Here is a 12,240-nt window from a genome sequence, read left to right on the forward strand (position 1 = left end):
CGGGCCAGGAGAAATCCAGCAGCCTCTGTAGTAGGCCTAGTACGGGTAGTAGGCTGCTTTCGGGCTTGCTGAGAGCGGTGTCAGGATGGCCGAGTGGTCTAAGGCGCCAGACTCAAGGTAGTTCCTTGCCTGCGGGCTTTCTGGTCTCCGAATGGAGGCGTGGGTTCGAATCCCACTTCTGACACATGCTTTTTCACTTTTCCCCCGCCCCTCCAGGGGAACCCCTTCCTATTTTCCTCCAGTCCCTCGTGTCTTCTCATCTTTCGAGACCTCCACCGTCGGGCGCCCCGCCAACTGCCGCTGTCTATCAGATGTTTACCCGAGGCTGCCAGGGGCGGAGAAAGAGGCGGTCTAGGCATCCGAATTTCATCCAATCACAACTACAGCCACGAGTTACTTCCCGTATTAGAAACTTAGTATAGTTTATTAGAAGGCAGGTTGCTGTGTCGTCCCTGGTGGTCTAGTGGTTAGGATTCGGCGCTCTCACCGCCGCGGCCCGGGTTCGATTCCCGGTCAGGGAAGAGACATTTTTTGTTGTTTGTTTGGTTTTTTTCCGTTGTTGTTTATTCTGTACTTTTCTCTTTCCGAAGAAAGCTGTTACCATGACTGAGTGTTATTGTGGTTAACGAGCTTCGCCTGCGTGTAGAACGTTATTCTACTTCTACAATATGTTAACTAGGAAGGAAAGAAAGATGACGGCAACTCTAAATGATCCAAGAAGTTTACCCTGAGACTGCCACAAGCGCCTGGTCTTCCAATAGTGGGATCGAACAGTCTCCGGGGAGCACTGGAGATCCTGCTGACTGGTATGTCATCAGTTCGGATCAAATAAATTCTTATAAAATAATTTTTTTAAAGTCTCCACAAGTGTCCAGAAGGCCATTAGAATGGCACATGTCACCTACCGGGCGATTTAGGAAGGCTTTATCTCCCAACAACGGCCCAGGCAATTGTCGTTATGGAAAGAAGTCAATTCTCCCCACCTCCACATCTACTTTTTAACTTGAACATACATTTACATAGTAAAAATAATGACACAACGAACACTGGTGTTTTCTCTACCTACATACAACATTGGTTAATATTTTTGCCACATTGCTGCCTCTCTTGCTCAATTGGCAGGCAAATAGATAGACGATAGATAAGTGATAGTTTTCCCAGCCTCCCACCTATTTAAAAGCTGCAGACATCGTTCTACTACCTCATGCTACATCTAAGAAAATCAACATTAACCTGTCGTTATATGCCAGTCCACATTCAAAAACTTTTAGAAAATTTTTATTTTAGGAATTTTCATTGCTGATTTTTCTATTGTGACGCCTTTGGAACATTATTGTGTTTTAATAATGAAACCATTTGAATCATATTTAGGCTCTATATTCTTAACATTAGTATAATATTCTGAGCCTCTGTGCCTAATTTGTTGTTCTTCAAAGTATTCATTTTTTCCCTGGGCACCTTTTCCAGGTCAGGGCTGTGTCAAGATACACTCTACGTTCTTGTGGCTTGTAGCCTGTCCTCTGCTTCACTGCGCCCTACTGACTGACAGTCTTTGTTTTAAGCCAGCCTAGTGTGGAGCTGAGCGCCAGGGGTGCTGGCCGGGTGGGCAGCCAGGCAGGGCTGAGGTCAGTGGCTGGCTGGGCCTTTCTAGCTGAACACACGTTTATCTTCTCTAAGCCGTAGTTTTCTTACCTGAAAAACTGGTCGATGGAAGGAAGAAAAAGAATAAAATTCCAGCTAATCTTTAATTTTCTTTTTGAAATCTTTCCTCATCTTCAAAAGTAATGGAAAGGAATCTAAACATATAGGGGTGAGGGCAAAAGTAGGTTTACACTGTGAGTAAGTGAAACACAGAGTTCATTCTTTTATTTTTATTTGTTAATCATTATATTATTTTTCATATGATTAACTCCAAACCTACTTTTGCCCCACCCTGTATATAAGAACAAAAGGAAAAAGGAAAGAAAGCAAGAAGGACAAACACTCAAATGCACCTGTGATTTTTGGTAAGTGGTAGGATTATGTAATTAAAAATTTTTTTTTGTTGTACTTTCATGCATATGTTGATTTTTCTACCATGGGTATATAAAATTTATTAGATAAATTAAAAATGCTCACATCTTACATAAAAATCAAGTCAAAATGAATCATAGATCAAACGTAACAAATAAAACTATAAAACTTTTTAAAAATGTAGGAGAAAACTTTCAGGACCTAGGGCTTAGTGAAGAGTTTTTTAGGAATGGCAACAAAAGCATGATCCATAAAAGGAAACATCATTCTATCAGACCTCATCAAAATTAAAAGCTCATTCTGCAAAAGGCCTTGTTAAGAGGATGAAAAAACAAACCACAGGCAGGAAAAAATTGCAAACTACATATTTGGCAAAAGACTCATGTCTCAGATATATAGAGAATTCTCAAAACTCAATGGTAAAAAACAAATAATTCAATTAGAAAATGAACCAAAGACATGAAAGGAGATTGATGTTCAATATTGTTGAAGTGCAAATTAAAATCACAATGAGACATCACGACATATTTTTAAAAATGGCTAAAATAAAAAGTAGTGACAACGTCAAATGCTAGCAAGATTAAAGAGGAACTGCATCACTCATTGCTGGTGGGAATATAAAATGTTCTAGCCACTCTTGGAATGAGTCTGGACATTTTTTATGAAACTAAACAAGAATTTACCCTACAACCCAACAATGACATTTTTAGGCATTTATCCCCCCAAAATGAAAACAAGTTCACACACAAAAAAACCTGTACACAAATGTTCGTAGCACCTTTATCTGTAACAGCCCCCAAACAGGAAACAGCTAAATTGCCCTTAGGAGGTGAATGGTTAAATCAATTGTGGCACCCACAGCACAGAATGCTGCTCAGCAATAAAAGCAAATGAATTATTGACACAGACAATAACTGGATAGAGCTCAGGGAATTACACAGAATGAGAAATCAATCTCAAAAGGCCACATAAAATATGATTCCATTTACATAACATTCTAGAAAAACAGATTAGTAGTTTCCAGGGGTCGGGAATGTTGGGAGATACAGAGTGGAGTGGGGGTGACCGACTGTCAGCGGCTGGCAGAAGAGATGTCTTGTGGTGATGGGATGGCTCTGTGTGCTTGCAGTGGTGGGGGTATTAGAATCTGAACATACATATGAGTGCGCCAATGTTCAATTTCTGATGTTGGTAGTATATTACAAATATGTAAAATGTAACCATTGGCACAAATTGGGTGAAAGGTACATTGGGACCTCTTTGTCCTCTCTTTGCAACTTCCTGTGAATCTATAATTATTTTTTTAAAAATTACTTCCTCTCTACATAGTCGATGGCACCAACCTCCAGAATATATAATCCAGGAAAAAGCCAACCTCTGTACGCAACCACCGTCAGTCAGCTGTTGCATTTCCTTGGATGTAGTCATGGTCCCTGCTATGGACTAAACATTTGTTTCCTCCCCCAATTCATGTTGAGACCTAATCCCCAATGTGATGGTGTTTGGAGATGGGAACCTTTGGAAGATGATGAGGTGATGAGGGTGGAGCCCTCATAAATTGCATTAGTACCCTTATAAAAAAGACCCTAAAGAGTACTCTTGCCCCTGCTGCCATGGTAGGACATAGCAAGAAATTCGCAGTCTATGAACCAGTAAGGGGACCCAAATCTACCAGACCTGCAGGCATGTTGATGTTGGACATCCCAGTCTCCAGAATTGTGAGAAGTAAATTTCTGTCATTTGTAAGCCCTCCATCTGTGGTATTTTTGTTATAACAGCCAGAATGGACTAAGACAGTCCCTAAGCTTCTCTTCAGGTTCACCTAGGGCAGAGCTTGGGTCTGATGCAGCAGGTTTCAGAGCTGCTACAAAGCGGTTGTTTAAAGCACGTGAACTTCAGGTGTGCAGTGAGAGAGGGGGACTCAGTGAAACTGTGGCCCCTGTGGAGCTGGGCTCCAAGTGAGGAAGGTGACAGATAGCCACTGTCGCCTGGAGCTGAGTGGGCTCTAGACGAGTCGGTGCTGGGAGAGCACTCTGACGTGGCCTGCCTGCACTTTCCTGCTGGGAGTGCTCAGGATGCAAGGCCCGCACCGCTCTTTGCCTGGGCTGTTTCGCAGAGGTGTATTTTAGCAGGGAATCTTGAGGGATGAGGTGCTCCCCCAACCTCCAAAATAAGAGTGACCTTTCTATAGAATTGGTATATTCTCTGAGCTCAATGTTCCTCAGCTGCAATGGAAGCCCACTGCATGCACAGTATCCACCTGGGTCCTTCTGCACTGCCCCCTTGGGACTTGAGAGCTTGGGGTGCTCATGCTGCTTACAGTGCCATGGGTAAAAAAACCCTTTGTCTCTAAGCCATGAATCTAGTGTCTTCTGCCAACATTCATGAAATGGTGGCAGGAGAACTTACTAGCCTACACGTAGGATAAAATCGCAGACCCTGTAGAAGGGCAGAATGGCGCTGTCTCAGCTGGCTCTGAAGGCCTTCCTAAAGGCCCCTTGTTGTTTTGGTGATGAACTGGCCTTTTACCTCCTAGCTACCTGGGCACTTCCTGTGGCCCTCTGGGCATTTACTTATACCCCCAAGAAGTCCCTTAGAGATAAAATTCAGATGAGGTCACTGCGAAAAGGTAGGCCTTCTTAGGTCTCATGTCTGAAAGGCCTCATTAGTATTGACTCCATCTATTTGCCCCCTCATCCCTCAGTGCTTCCAGGCAAAGAAAAACCAGGGAAATGGGAAAGGAATGAGAAGAGACCATGCGGCCTTGACCTGTGTACTCTGAGAACTTCATTTATTCAAACATTCAACATATTTGTCCTGAATGTTTCCAAAGTGAATCACTGTTGCAGGAACATAAGAGTAAGATGAAGCTGCTGAGCACAGAAGAAGCAGGAAGACTTGAGGTTAGATATCTTAGGTTTTGACCCCCTAGACTAGCATTTGTGACCTCAGCCAAGTTACTGAATGTCTTAGAAAATCAGTTTTCCTCTTCTATAAAATGAAGCAACATTAGAACATGTATGTCAGGGTGGCTTCAGTTACATGGAAAAGCACTGAGCATGTTGCTTGCCACAGTTGCCTTTATCTAAGGACCTAAGTTCCAAGCATGTCTTGGAGTTTACAGTTGTAGAGGCGGAGAACTGGAGATGGGGAGAGGAGCTGGGGCTCAACTCAGAATAAGGGGATACGAGAGGGGCCAAGGACACGAGAGGAGGCCCGTGTGGAGCCAAGCCTCTTGTTGTTTTAATGCCCCTAGTATTTTTGGCAGCTAGAACTAAGTAATTAAATTCTTAATTAGGATGTAAGTATAGAGATATAGTCTTTAACAAAATGATTCAATTGCTTTGGTTGTCATGTCACTTATAGTCCAGGAATCTTTTTTTTAATGTGTCCTAGGCATGAAACCGCTCTGGCCACCAACACAGGTGTCAAACTAGGATGAACTAAGGACTGTAGTTTGCTTTGCCTTTGACCGATATAAGAGAAACACCAATCAGGTATCTCCTTGTCCATTGTCAGGGGGCTTATAGTCCAAGATTAAGAAAATATGTCAGTCATATTGTGAAGGATCTCCCGCAGAGCAAGCTCCAGGAGAAATGTTTAAAAGTACGCTTTGTCCCAGGTAATAGGATAATGAAGCCAATTAAGTGCAAAACAACAATAACTTAAACAATGTGATAGTTACATAATGTCTAGTTTCTGCTTTTTGCTTTTCAGATGTCACTGACGCACAATTGTGAGATAGTTGGCAGAATCCTGGCTGTTCAACCCAAGCGCCCCTTCTCTCACAATACAATTTTGTGTTGCTCATGTGCTATTTCTTTGTCAAGCTGGAGATAACTCCAGGGCCACAAGGATCCTGTTACAAAAAAAGCGGTGTTTTGTTTTTTTTGTGACTAAAGAAAATGGACTTCTCTCTCTGTTTCCTGAAGCTTCCCCTGTCCCACTGGCTTAGTCCTTAGCCACACAAAAAACTCCCTGTGTTGCTTTTTGGGAGAGACGGATTTGGGACATCTTGCTCTCTGTCCTCTCACTTCTGTCAAATCAAAGAAAACTTTCTCTGTCTCCAAAGGCTGGTGTTTCAATGTTTTGGCTAACTAGTTTATTGGGCACATGAACCTGAATTTTGAGAGGTGACTGCAACAATTGGAAGTCAAAGGTCTCAGCACTCAAGTTTAGAATTATTTTGATGCCACCCAGAATGTGGATGAAACACTGGGTAAGAGCCTTAACCTCAATGAATGCTTTATTGTTTTAATCATATATCACATGCTGTTGTGGAGACATCACTACTAAATCCGTTACAGGCACTAGATTCCTGAGCCTTATGTGGCACCTCTTGGTCTGGCGTCTTTGGGAGACGGTGGAGATAAAGTGAGAAGGTGGGCTTTGAGCCTTTTCCTGGTGGACCACGGTGACTGGAATTGCCCCAGTTCCTGGGTGTCCTGAAGTTGGCTACAGCCTGCTTTTGGAGCGGGACTGTTGGGGCCCCGGGGCCCTTTGTCAGAGCCAAGCTGGTGACCTCTTGGACCGGCACATGGTCCCATCCCAGGATTTGACAGCGGTGCTGATCGCCCGTGGGCGGGGACTGTGCTTCCTTGCAAGCCGACGCATCCCTCTGGCCCGCAGGCCTCCTGGGTGCCGTCCACAAACTGGTAGGGAGGGAATGCAGGATAGCTGCCCACGGCATGGGAGTCCGGACTCCAGCGCCTGGCTGTGGGTAAGGAGCACCAGGCCTGCCGCTGCTCCCTGGGCGTCTGTGTACCACGGCCGGGCGGTCCAGGACCGCATGCACCGTGCGCGGTCCACTGCAGTGAAGAGGGCGCAGTGGTCGTCCACTGTGGAGGAGGCCAGGATGAGGCCTGTGTTGCCGGGGAAGATGTGGTTCGACTAGTGGATGGCGGCAAAGGCCAGTGGTGCTGGACCTGACCCTAGAGATGCCTTCGTGATCCCAAAGTGCTGCCTGCAGGCCAGGACCACCTTGGCGGAGTCGCTGTAGCAGAGTGATCGCAGGGCATCTTGCATGTCAGGGGGGAGAGGTTGCTGGAACGGGAGCGGCAGGGCAGCCTGGGCCGTGCTGGCCAGGATCACAGAATTGGTGGCCGCGCGAGCCCTGGGCAGAAGAGGGTGGGGGATAGGGGAGGTGATGTGGTCTCCAGACGACTCTGCCTCTCCCTCTGATGAGTGGAGCCAGCTGTCCGGGGCAGCTGGGCAGCTGGGCAGGAGGGCAGCTTTCACAGCGCAGGGTAGCTGGGGGAAGCCCCTGGTGATTTCATTGAACTTGAGCGCCAGCAGGCAAAGGAGGAAAGGGAAGCTGGCTAATGAGCAAGGCTGTGCAGAGGATGGGTGGTTCTGACTGGCCGGAGGCTGAGCCCTGCTTCAACCCGGAGGGCAGGCACTTAGCTCCTGGCAACTAGATGAAGGTGTCACATTTGGACTGACAAATCAGAAAAATTTGTCCCCTTTGGGCAGATGGAGCCCCTTGCCAGAGCTCCAGGTGTGATGCACAGTGTGTCTGGCTCTCAGGGGTCACCTATACACAGGACTGCTGGACCCAGTGCTCTCACAGGTCCTCTCAGCCCCTTCCGTAATGTCCTCAGGGAGAACCCAGCATGGGGTGACCTCAGCATAGCACCATTAAGATCCCCCTGCTAGACTTGCCTTAAGAACCCACTCGTCCTTACATTCTCCCTTTAAGTTGGTCCTTGGCTTGGTCCTTCCTTCACTTTGCCCTCCAGCTGAGGCCCCGCGGCTCCACCCGGAGCAGGCCGAGCAGCGGCCATGGTCCCTCTCAGGAGACAACTATTTCCCGCAGCCACACTCTGGCCACCTACAGATAGAGCTTCCCGGCTAATGTGTATCCCTCCATCATATGCTGCTAACCTTGGCAAAGCTGCCAGAGATATTTTCAACAAAGGATTTGGCTTTGGGTTGGTGAGACTGGACTTGAAAACAAAGTAATGCAGTGGCCTGGAGTTCTCAATATCTATTACAGACACTGGTAAAGTTACTGGTACCTTGGACACCAAATATAAATGGTGTGAGTGTGGTGTGACCTTCACAGAGAAGTGGAACACTGATGACACTCCGGGCACAGAAATTGCAATTGAAGACCAGGTTTGTCAAGGTCTGAAACCGACGTTTGATACCACCTTTTCCCCATACAGAGGAAAGAAAAATGGTAAAATCAAGTCTTTTTATAAGAGGGCATCTATAAACCTTGGTTGTGATGTTGACTTTGATTTTGCTGGACCTGCAATCCATAGTTCAACTGTCTTTGGTTAGGAGGGCTGGCTTGCTGGATACCAGATGAACTTTGAGAGTGCCAGATCAAAGCTGACAAGGAATAACTTTGCAGAAAGCTATAGTACTGGAGACTACCAGTACACACTAATGTCAATGATGGGGCAGAATTTGGAGGCTCAACTTATTAGAAAGTATGTGAAGATCAAGAATCAAGATGGCAGAGGAGTGAGTGGAAGTCACACTGACCTCTCCCAGGACCAACCTGGAATTACAACTGAACTGTGGAGAAATCACCTGGAACAAACAACAGAACAATAGCGAGAGAGGAGCCTTGTAATCTCAGAGACAGAAGAATTGGCTTTAGCACAACCTAACTGGTAAGGAGGGAAGTACAGACTCCAGAAGGCGGGCGGGGCACCCATGGGCGGCAGCACCAGAAGGATATTGAAACGGCCAGTTGGATCCCCCTGAGAAGAGTGGGGTCTAAACCAAAAGCGGGGATCTCTAGCCCACAGCACCAGAGCCCAAAAACCACACACGAAACAGCCAGGTGCGAAAGCGGCAGGGTTGCTTTCTGACAGAGACAGGCGGTTGGAGACACAAAGAACCTTCTAAAGGGCCAACGTAAAACTTTTATTTGCAGCTACTTACCCTGGTCTTCAGCAAAGGCAGGAGCAGAGTGGGCTAGAGATGACTGAGGAGAGGCTGGGGAAGGAGGCTTTGGGGAGAGAACTGAGAGAGTAACCGGCAGGGTCTCTGTGCTGACTCATCCCCCATGCGGCAGCAGCCATCTTGCTCAGGCAGAGACCACGCCCCTGAGTGGCACCAGCATCAAAGGACCCAATAGCCCCGCCCCAAGTTAGATTCCAACCCACCCTGCTCTGTCTAAGCCTCCTGCTGAGTGCAGAGTGGCAGCCACAGACAGCAGATCCCTGGCTAAAGGGGGTGCAGAGAGGTCTGGAGACACTTGATGAGAGACTGGGGATGGAGGCTTTGGGGAGAGAATGAAGAGAGTGGTCAGTGGGATCCCAGGGCAGACTCCTCCCCGATAGGAGAGCAGCGTGAGAGGACACAATAACCCCGCCCCCAGGAGGGACTCGGCCCCGCCCTGAGCTGTCTAAGGCCGCCTGCTGAGTGCAGAGAGAATAGATAAACAGCTGAAGGAGACAGCCACAGACAGTAGATTACTGGAAGTCTCAAACAGACTGCCTAAGGTCAGACAGGGTCAACATCTGACATCATCAGAGGCAGATCCAGAAAGTTAAAACAGCGGTCTCCAACCATAGAAGTTCACACCACAAAGTCAGGAAATCAAGACAGATCAACTTAAGAATCAGAAGCAAAAGAGAAGAGTCTCACAAATAATGGGAAGACAATGAAATTCACCTCACTCGAAGGGAAAGGAGGAATCCCCAAAAACAGAACTAAATGAAACAGAGGCAAGTAAACTATCAGATACTGAGTTCCGAACAACGGTTCTAAGAAAGCTCAATGAACTCAGTGACCTCAGAGAGAATTACAAAAAAACTACAGGGAAACTACAAGGAACTTACTGCAAACTATATCAGCATGAAAAAGGACATGGAAACTATCAATAAGAGACAAGAGGAAATGAAGAATACAATTTCTGAATTGAAGAACATAGTAGTCTAGATGCAGCTGAGGACCGAATCAGGGAGCTGGAGGACAAGGTAGAAAAAGCTCCCAGAAAGAACAAGAAAATGAAAAAAGACTCAAAAAGAATGGAGAGGCATTGAGGGAAATGCAAGACAACCTGAAACGTAATAATATCCGTATAATAGGGATACCAGAAAGAGAAGAGGAGGCGGAAGGGATAGAGAACCTGTTTGAAAAAGTCATGATGGAAAACTTCCCTAGCTGGAGGAGAGAAAAAGGTACAGAAGTCCAGGAAGCACAGAGAGTCCCATGCAAGAGGAACTCAATGAGGCCCACTCCAAGGCACATCATCATTACAATGGCAAATGGCAAAGACAAACAGAGAATCCTAAGGGCAGCAAGGAAGAAACAAGCAGTAACATATAAGGGAGCCCCAGTACGGCAAGGAGCTGACTTCTCAACAGAAACACTGCAAGCTAGAAGGGATTGGCAAGAAATATTCCAGGTAATGAAAAGCAAAGACCTGCAACCAAGACTGCTCTACCTAGCAAGGCTCTCAATTAAAATGGAAGGCGAAATAAGGAGTTTCTCAGCCAAAAGAAGGCTAAAAGAATACACCTCCACCAAACCAGCACTGCAAAATATGTTGAAGGGACTGCTTTAAGATGAAGAAAGTTTCTATGAATAGCTAGTTCATTTCACAGTTGCCAGTGCTTGATATTACCAATATTTCTAATACTCATTAATCTGATTGTGTCAATGACGTATTATTTTAATTGTTCCTTTACTATCTGTTGAAACTAAACCTGTTTTAGCATATTTCTTGCCTATTTCTATTTTTTAAAAAAAGCTTTAAATGACTTTTTGGTATTTTTTATCCATTTTTTGATTAAAGATTTGTAGAACTTTTTTCCCTAAAAACAAAAACAAGAACAAAAAACCTATTAACCGTGTTTTAGATGTGTTGCAAATACTTTTCTATCTGTTCCTTGTCCTTTAACTTTTTTATATGTATATTACTATATAGTTAAATTTTTAATATAGTCATATTGTCAATATTTATTTATAGCTTCTGGGTTTGAATATTTTACTTCAGGTCATGAAAAATATTAGTTCTATTTTCTTCTAAAACTCCTTAGATTCTACATATTGATTTTTACAAATACTCACCTGAATATTTCTTGTATAATATGTGAAATAGGGCCCTATATTTGTTTTATTTCAAGTAATTGTGGTCCATGCACCTTATTTGTTGAATAAGCCTTATTTTACCTATTGATTTGAAATATCAACTTAATCATATATTGTTCGACAGATACATACATTTTTCTCTAGAATACTCATTATATTTCATCGATCTACTTGATTATTTCTGTGCTGGTGTCATGTTGGCTTAATTGCTGAGACTTTATAATGGTTTAAAATTTTTAAAATATTTTATAATTAACTTTGACATTTAAAAAAATAAGTAAAATCAATCTGCATTTAAGAAAGAAAGAAAGAGAGAGAGAGATGGAACTCCTAACTTTTGCGACAACATGGATGGAACTGGAGGATGTTAAGCTAAGTGATATAAGCCAGTTGATGAAAGACAAATACTATATGATTTCACCTATAAGTGGACTCTATTCAACAAAATAAACTAACAAACAAAATAAACCACAGGCTTGGAAACATGAGCAGACTGAAAGTGAATAGAGGGGATGGGGAAAGAGGATAATGGAGGAAAGAAGGGGAAGGGACTAGGCTAATAACATGTATGAATGACCCAGGGACATGGACAACAGAGTGGGAATTGACTGTGGGAGCTGGGGGGAGGGGTGGGATGGGTGAGGGGGGTAAAGGGGTAAAAATTGAGACCACTGTAATAGGAAAAACATGATTTATAAATTAAAAAAATAATAAAAAAGAAAAAAGAAAAGAAAGGTTGTGAAGATCTTGACACTTCAGTAAACCTTGCTTCGACATCAGGTACTAATCACACTTGCTTTGGCATTGCAGCTGAATATCAGTTGTATCTCACTGCTTCCATTTCTGCAAAAGTCAACCACTTTAGTTTAATCGGAGCGGGCTGCACTCAGACTCTTAGGCCTAGAGTGAAGCTTACTCTGTCTTCTCTGGTGGATGAGAAGAGCATTAATGCTGGAGGCCACCATCTTGGGCTTGCCCTGGAGCTGGAGGCTTAATCCAGTGGAAAAAACAAACTCTCTAGGGATGGATATCAGAAGATTTGGCTTTATATTTCTAGTGTGACTAGAAGATGTTTTCCCTCTGAAAAGGCGAACAAAACAAAGGATGAGCTAAATAAGAGCTGGGCTGTAAATACTCAGACAGTTACTTGTCAGCTGAATTCCGGGTGGACTG

General features: G+C 44.6%; 3 non-coding genes and 1 pseudogene across 3 annotated transcripts; 3 read left to right on the forward strand and 1 right to left on the reverse strand.

Moving 5' to 3' along the window:
• Positions 1-79: 79 nt before the first annotated feature.
• TRNAL-CAA (transfer RNA leucine (anticodon CAA)) lies at positions 80-184 on the forward strand. The gene is made up of 2 exons: positions 80-117; positions 139-184. It is a non-coding gene; the product is annotated as a tRNA-Leu (tRNA).
• A 265-nt stretch (positions 185-449) lies between these two features.
• Positions 450-521, forward strand: TRNAE-CUC (transfer RNA glutamic acid (anticodon CUC)). The gene has a single exon. It is a non-coding gene; the product is annotated as a tRNA-Glu (tRNA).
• Positions 522-5,396: 4,875 nt separating this feature from the next.
• LOC129079109 (small nucleolar RNA SNORA48) lies at positions 5,397-5,538 on the reverse strand. The gene has a single exon (XR_008530046.1). It is a non-coding gene; the product is annotated as a small nucleolar RNA SNORA48 (small nucleolar RNA).
• Positions 5,539-7,866: 2,328 nt separating this feature from the next.
• On the forward strand, positions 7,867-12,062 carry LOC129079106 (voltage-dependent anion-selective channel protein 2-like; annotated as a pseudogene).
• Positions 12,063-12,240: the final 178 nt, after the last annotated feature.

Source organism: Pteronotus mesoamericanus, unplaced genomic scaffold, assembly GCF_021234165.1.
Source record: "Pteronotus mesoamericanus isolate MK-2021 breed Mesoamerican mustached bat unplaced genomic scaffold, CSHL_Meso_final contig_752, whole genome shotgun sequence".
NCBI classification, from domain to species: Eukaryota; Metazoa; Chordata; class Mammalia; order Chiroptera; family Mormoopidae; genus Pteronotus; species Pteronotus mesoamericanus.